Here is a 7,280-nt window from a genome sequence, read left to right on the forward strand (position 1 = left end):
ACCTGTTGACCTAAAGGTGAAATGTAAGTTGAGTTTCTTGGAAACATGTTGGCGTTTTTATGAGGGGGAGCCAGTCCCCAAAGTGGTCATCAGAGATGGGGCATTTTAAAGGTACTTCTGTGCTGTCTTCCCTTTTGACACTAAAGCCTAAGACCTGAACTATATTATTATTTTGACAATAACACGGTTCAGAGCCATCCGAGTCTCATCTTTGTTGAGTTATCTCTCAATATCCTTAATTATCTAACAGATGCGACGCAAGAGAAATAAATCTGCACACAAGGATTAGTGACTTCAGAGAGCTCTGTGGCAGAGCAACAACTATGAAGATTTTAATTCCTAAACCTCCACAGCTGACGGAGACTTTTCTTCTGGAAGTGTAGACAACAAATTTAAAAGACAAATGTGCAGTTCAGACCTTTTGTGCGCTTCTAAGGTAGAAGATGAAGAAACAATTTACCTCTTTCGTACTAAATTCAAATCACTGATTAAACTGTTCACCGTTGAGTTACGTTGTGGATAAAGTGAGTTTTTGCAAGGTAAGCTTGCCTAAATAAAAAAAAAAAATGCTGCCCGGTTCAGTGGATTTCAGGAACTTTTATGAGAAAACCTTTGAAATTCTGCTAGCCTTTTCAATGTTGGTTGAAGTCCAGACTGCTGCCTTTGTGATCAATAAATAACTTTTGTGCTAAAAATGAAGATTACACTGCTGTCAGCCAATAAACATGTGCTACTGTGCTTTTTTATATTTTGTCAACATTAAAAAAATTACCCTAAATGACAAAGATTATGAGCGTACTTAATTTTTATGGCACTAATGAGACATGTCATGTTTCTGTCAGGGTTTCAGGGATTTTCTCTGGTTTTATCCATCTACCCATCCATCCATATTCTTGACCTGCTTGTGCCTGTTTCGGGTTGTAGTGAGCTGGTGCCTATCTCAGGCGGTTACAGAGCGAGAGGTCTTTGATGGACATGTTGCCGGTTCATCACGGGGTCACACAGAGACAAATGAGACACCCAGGGATAATTTTGAGTCACCAATTCACCAAAAAAAGCATGTTTTTGGACTGTGGGAAGAAACCACACACACAAACCTTCTTGCTGTGAAACAACAAACTTCTATTCAGTGAAAACCATCTTTTTTAATCATGAGTCTCGAGCAGAAAAAGACTCAGTCAGGTGATGAATCTGCAGGAGATGAATCTGAGTCAAAGTGAAGTTTTGATTAAAGTGTGGGGTTCTCAGACAGCACCACCCTCTGCGTGCTGAAATGAACGGACGGGAAACATTTTGACACCGCCGTAGACTTGTTTGCGACTTCCTGCTGCCGGCTTACGTGCGTTTAGCCCGGTTGATCGATACTATCTCCAGCGCGGTCTGCTGTCCTCCGGGTGGGCTTAATAAAGTTGAACAACATCAGCTGCAGGGGAGGATCTGGGTTTTGCATGAACAGGTATGCGTCCTACAGAGAGACACAGCTGGATGCTCAAGGCCACCGGTGTCAGACAGCCAATCAGGCAGACAGCTCACCAAACAGTTCTCCCCCCCACGCCTCCTTGCTCTCGCTCTTACAGGTCTCATTATGAGCAGGAGAAAGCTAGTAGATACACCTCCACACCACCCCCACCTCACGCTGCATCACGGCCGTGGAGATGGAAAGACGTGAACGTGGATTAGTTTCTATGCCAACAGCGCGAGGACGCACTTACACAGCCAGCCAGTCAGCCTGGGTCCCTGCAAGACACTTGTTTTTGTCCCTCTTGTTTTCGTCTCCTTGTCTGCCCTCCCCTTCCCTCCTCTCGTGTGCTCGCTCTCTCTCTCTCTATCGGCAGGGGAGATAAGGCTGGGCCCTGTGCTCGGTATTAAACCTTATCTCTCCAGCTGGGGCTAAGGCCTGCTGGATTTGGCGACACGAGTGCACCGGTTCAACTCAAACATCCCAGTTTTAATGGCCACCCATTAGCATTGCTCGTCAGCAGCAGGGGGACAAAGACAGGAACAGGGCTGTGCAGTGTCCTCCGCGTGCTGCTCCTATAATATATATTATTTCACTCGGAACTTTGGTAGGGAACATCTCACGCTTTTGTTTTACCCCCATAGCCTTTCCACTGGAGCTACATCGGCGTCTCCTTTGTGTGATATTTCCTCCTGATGCTGCTGTCCTTTTCTCTCTGTAAGGGTTGAGGGTGGGTGGGTGGAAGGAAGAGAAAAAAGAGGAGCGACAGACAGGAAAAGCAAGAGAGAGAGAGAGAGAGAGAGAGCTGGAGGAGAAAGCAGGAGAAGGAGACAGAGGAGGGGAGAAAAGGTGCGCACACACACACACACACACACTCAGGCAGGGAAACAGGCAGGAGGAGGGGGTTAAGGTGAAAACAATAACACGGGAAGCGGGGATCGTGCGTCTGTGTGCGCCTCCCTGGAAGTGTCAGGCGCTCTGTTCATTGACAGTGTCGTGCACCCGCCGCCCCGAGAGCGCCGGCAGCCTCACAAAGACAGACAGCTCGAATTAATCCCACGGGGGGAGTGCGTGACAGTTTGGCAGAGCGGAGAATTGAAAGGGAGGAGGATGCAGAGAATGGGGAAGGCGCGAGCATTTGTCAAATCATAATTAAATGATGAATCACTATTCTGTTATTAACGATATGCCCACCCGAACCTCCCTTGTTACAAAAAAAAAAAAAGAAAAAAGAAAAAGGGAAATGGTGAAGAAATGAAGGACCACCAGCATTGTGGCCGCTGAAAAATAGAAGATTTATAGCCCGCTCTGCTTATTCTGCAGGTCTGTGGCTGCATGTGAGTGCTAGTTTGTCACATATGGTAAATTTAATTTGTAATAATCACTTGTACTTGACAACATATAATCATGCAAAATGTTTAAGAAAAAAAACATTCACAGATTATAAATGTAGAGACCGCTAGTAACATTCCGGTCTTTTCCAGAACATTTTTAAACCTATACTTTGACTAACTTTTATGATGAAAAAGTAAACCTCTTGCTCAAAAGATCCAATTATTGGGTACTTTTTACACAGATGTGACAAATGATTGAAAAAATTTAGATTTTTGCTTTTCTCAAAAATTTTACAATATGATTTTCTACCATGACATCTTACTAACCAACTTAAAAAGACCAATTGAACCATTTTAAAAACAAATTTTCCAACTCAATCAAATTCAGTTATTGTTTTCTGTCTAAAAGATCATTTTTATGATTGTCTAAATATTGCCCTTGCATATTCTAATTATCCTTGAGATACTTCAAGAGTTGAACACAAGGATTTGAAGTTTAAGTTACCGCTGAGTCCAACTTCAGCACCGTTTCAAAAATACTTCATTTGTCTTCAGGTTTGTGGGTAAATCGTCAAAATTCAGTCAAAGAGAAATTGAGCTAAAACAGTGCAACCAATTTAAAGAAAAGATGCAGCTCAATATGTTGTGGTCAACTACTTTTGTGTAAGTTTTATGTCTCTAATGCAAAACTCCCGGTATGATTTTGATAAAAACATCTCTGTCTAAAAGGGACACAGAAAGAAAACAAAACAAAAATTGCTGAAATACCCAAAACACAGCAGTAGAGGGTTATAGCACTGACACTACTTAATGGCCAAAAGATTGTATCTTTTTCTTTTTTTGGTATCATTTACCATTTCCTTTTAACATTTGAACATTTTCAGCACAAGACTGAAGATAATTGGCGACAGAATTGGAACAAAACCAGTCTGGCGTTAAAAAGAGGTAAATATGGCTCCTTTGTTTTTGTGGTTTCTAGCACACAAAGCAATACTGAGCATACACAAAGTAGGCTGCTACTTCACTGTTCCTCAAAATCTCCATTTGTCAAGTTTACACAGCTACAGCGCACTCCGTACTTACAGAGTATGTAGCTGGTGTTTACCTGATGTGTACGTGGTACTTACAGGGAAGGAAGTGCCCGTCATGCTTGGCTTTGCTTCTACTTTAATAGTGAAATACTTTAGGGTTTCCAATCTAGTTGCCTCCAAAAAAACTTCTATGTTTACATGCACAGCAAAAACAACTTGTGACAGTCTTGAAATCATGAAAAAGCACCAACTTGAGAGTTTGGGCAAATGAGCATAAAATCTTTATTTTTACGGTATTTAGAACGACGTCTAAAAGCAATGGGTTTTTTTGTGAAATGTGTGGTTGGTTTCCAAGGTGTTTTGTTGAAATAGGAGGATAAGATAGCAAGGAAGAGTCAGTTTTTCTAACGTTACTCACCTGTTTTTAAAACCAAATCTTTACTCATGTACCTTGTTTTTTTAGTTTATAGCAAATGAAAATACAGGTTGGGACAAGCACACCGTTGTTTTTCTTGAGAAATTTCCAATAAGTTTGATGTGTCACATGACCCTCTTCCCATTGAAAAAACAAAAGTTGGATCCAAAATGGACAACTTCAAAATGGCCGCCACGGTCACCACCCATCTTGAAATGTTTCCCCCTCCCATATACTAAAGTGCCACAAACAGGAAGTTAATATCACCAACCATTCCCATTATATTAAAGGTGTATACACATAAATAGCCCCACCCTGTATGTGTCCAGGGTTTTGTGTTTGAGCTGTTTTTAATGAATTTTTACCACCAAATGGGTTCTGCTCTGAACAGCCATTAGCTTGATTCTTCTGTAAAAAGCTTCTGCTTGATTCTTCAAACTGAGATTGCTTTGAGAAGCAAGAAGGTAAGATACTGACCGGTCATAAGTACTCCATGCAACTACACTTAAAAGAAAAAAAGGATTTCTTTGAAATGTGATGTAAAATTATTTTAGTTTTTTACTAATAGTAGTGAGAATACAGTGAATGTGTTTTTTTGTATCGGACAGAATAACTCTATAGATGATTAAATCCTTTTATTCCCTCTGTTGTTTGTTGTAAGACGGAGTTTACTCATAAAGATTTCTAAAACACGTGTGTCTATGGCTACATGTTGGTGTAGGGGTTACCGTTGTCGCCTCACTGGTTCGAATCCCAGCTCCGTCCTCCTGAAGGACAAAGGGAAACACACGAATAAATCCCAGAAACAGCGATGTCAAACTCTGTACTTCAGATCAGGGTGGAGCCTTTGACTTGTCTGATCGCTCATTGAACTTGTCTGCAGCAGTTGTATTCTCCTGATACCACAAGCCACTAAAGAACGATTTCCGATGTTCGTTTGCCCGGCAGTCAATAGCAGAGGGGAGGGAGGGGGACACTTGCTACAACAAGCCACTAAACCACTTTAGATGAGCAGGTAACAGGAAAGTTGTTTAAGCTTGGTGCTTCACGTTTCTTTGTACCGACTATCCAGCTGTAAATCGTAGCATCCTCAAATTTTGTACTTACTTGCATGCAAGTGGCAGTTTGGAAGTTGTACTCGCATCCCTCTTGCATTTATCTGCTTTGCGACATCTGTGGAGGAACAAATTGGTTAAACTTTGCAGGGGAAATCACATCAAAGAGGATGCTATATGTTTACTCTTTTAAACAAGTTTCCTAAAGCTATAGGTTGACACATAAACAGTTCTGAGTGTCTCTACATGAAGACCTGTGCTGCTGAAGTTGTACGTATTAGAAACCTGCTCGCTGGCCGTGTTCGTGTGGGTTTGTGAACCTCCTGTTGAAACGAACATGCATCTTCTCTAGATTTCAGAAGGAACTTAGCAGGTTAGTTGTCGGATTTAACCACAAACGTAACTCTTTTTCGAATCATCTGAAACGTTGCAGCACGGTCGTGCATACTGAACGGTTTCTGCAGCGAGCCTCTTCACTTGTCATTAATGCTCAAACATAAGTGGACATTTGGCAGAGGGGGGCATTGTAAAAAAAAAAAAAAAAGTCTTTTTCATCCCTTGCCATATAAACTGCCTATTTGCTGCAGCGTTAGGAGCGGGAGATGAAATCCTGGATGCTTGGGAGGGAAGTCAAGTAATTAAAGAACCATTAGCGGCACCTCTCTGAAAAAGCCATTAATCAAGAAGCAGCCGAGCTGCTCACAATAGCAAGCACAGTGTTCACAAAGGAGAATGAGCGACGGATGATTAAATGAAAGATATCTTTATTTGTAAAGCATCTCTAGGCTGTGCTGGTCTATAAGTACAGGCTTGATTTACACAATAAAAGACATTTAAAAGCAGAGTTACACGGCCTTATATTTGGACAAATTAAGTTTAACTTTCTAGAACCACGTGTTTATATTCATGATGTATTTAAATATAAGATCTGCTCACACAAAAAAATTAGTTGAGGAAATTTATTTTAAAGGGCAAATACCAAAAATCTGTATTTATTCCCAAACCTTAATTTATGGTAATTTGTCACTTTTTTTGTTTTGTTTTTTAAATCAAAGTTAATAAAAACACTGGCAAATCCCTTCAAGGATCACACCGCTGCACTTTATCTATATGTGTCTCAAACACTACCTTTAAACATGAATCAGTAAAACACAGTGGATTACTTATTTTGTATAAACTTTACTGATGAGTTGTTAAAAGAAATCTGTTTCTTTAATCAACTTTAAATTGTCCTGGATTCAAATATTCTTTTCAACATTTAACTGTGTAATTTCATTAGCCTTCATTAAGTGAGCATTTTAGTAGCCTGCAACAGATTTCCATCTAAATATACCGGCTTTTATGCTTGTTTAGTTTGAATTTTTTAGTTTTAAAGAGTTATTTTGAAGTATAAAAGAAACCCAGTGTCTCAAAACACAATAATCCTGTCATGGAGAATGAGAGCTGATGGTCGAGCAAAACTTACCATCTTCAGAATAAGGACAAATCCCATTTTTTTTTCTCTCAAACAAATAAAGGTGATAGTTCAGACTGTCTGAAGTGTATTTTTTTGTAGAAAGGTCATGAACAAATAATATCTTACTTGTTGTAGATCTTTTTTTTCTTTCTGTTCCACTGGTTAGTTGCCTAGCAGGTAGAGTTGGAGAGGGTAATTTTCCACGCTGGGTGGGGCAGCTGCTGCTCAGCTGTTACTCATGGAGCTGATTACCACCTGGGCTTTAAGCTCAAGGCTGAGGCAACACTTCTCTGTTGGCCTTTTTGTCCACCTGTGGTGAGCATTCCAGCCAAATGTTGTACTTTGAAGCTTAGAGCCCGATAAAGTTTAAGTAAAGTAGTTTACCGACTCTTACCTGTACCTGTCTGTAGTGATGGTAGAAATGACGACGTCTGATGGCCAGATAAACTCAATAAGTTTGTCACAAACAGCAAAGCACGGTGGTCACACTGAGCTATAAAGTTATTTTTGATTTCCCATCACATCACTAA

General features: G+C 40.6%; 1 non-coding gene across 1 annotated transcript; it reads right to left on the minus strand.

Annotated features, from left to right (window-relative positions):
- Positions 1–4,938: 4,938 nt before the first annotated feature.
- On the minus strand, positions 4,939–6,972 carry LOC108250581. The gene is made up of 3 exons (XR_005232934.1): positions 6,877–6,972; positions 5,347–5,412; positions 4,939–5,006 (listed from the first exon to the last, which is right to left on the minus strand). It is a non-coding gene; the product is annotated as a cyclin-dependent kinase inhibitor 2A/B (p15, inhibits CDK4) (transcript).
- Between the last annotated feature and the right edge of the window lie 308 nt (positions 6,973–7,280).

Source organism: Kryptolebias marmoratus, linkage group LG3, assembly GCF_001649575.2.
Source record: "Kryptolebias marmoratus isolate JLee-2015 linkage group LG3, ASM164957v2, whole genome shotgun sequence".
Lineage (NCBI taxonomy): Eukaryota > Metazoa > Chordata > Actinopteri > Cyprinodontiformes > Rivulidae > Kryptolebias > Kryptolebias marmoratus.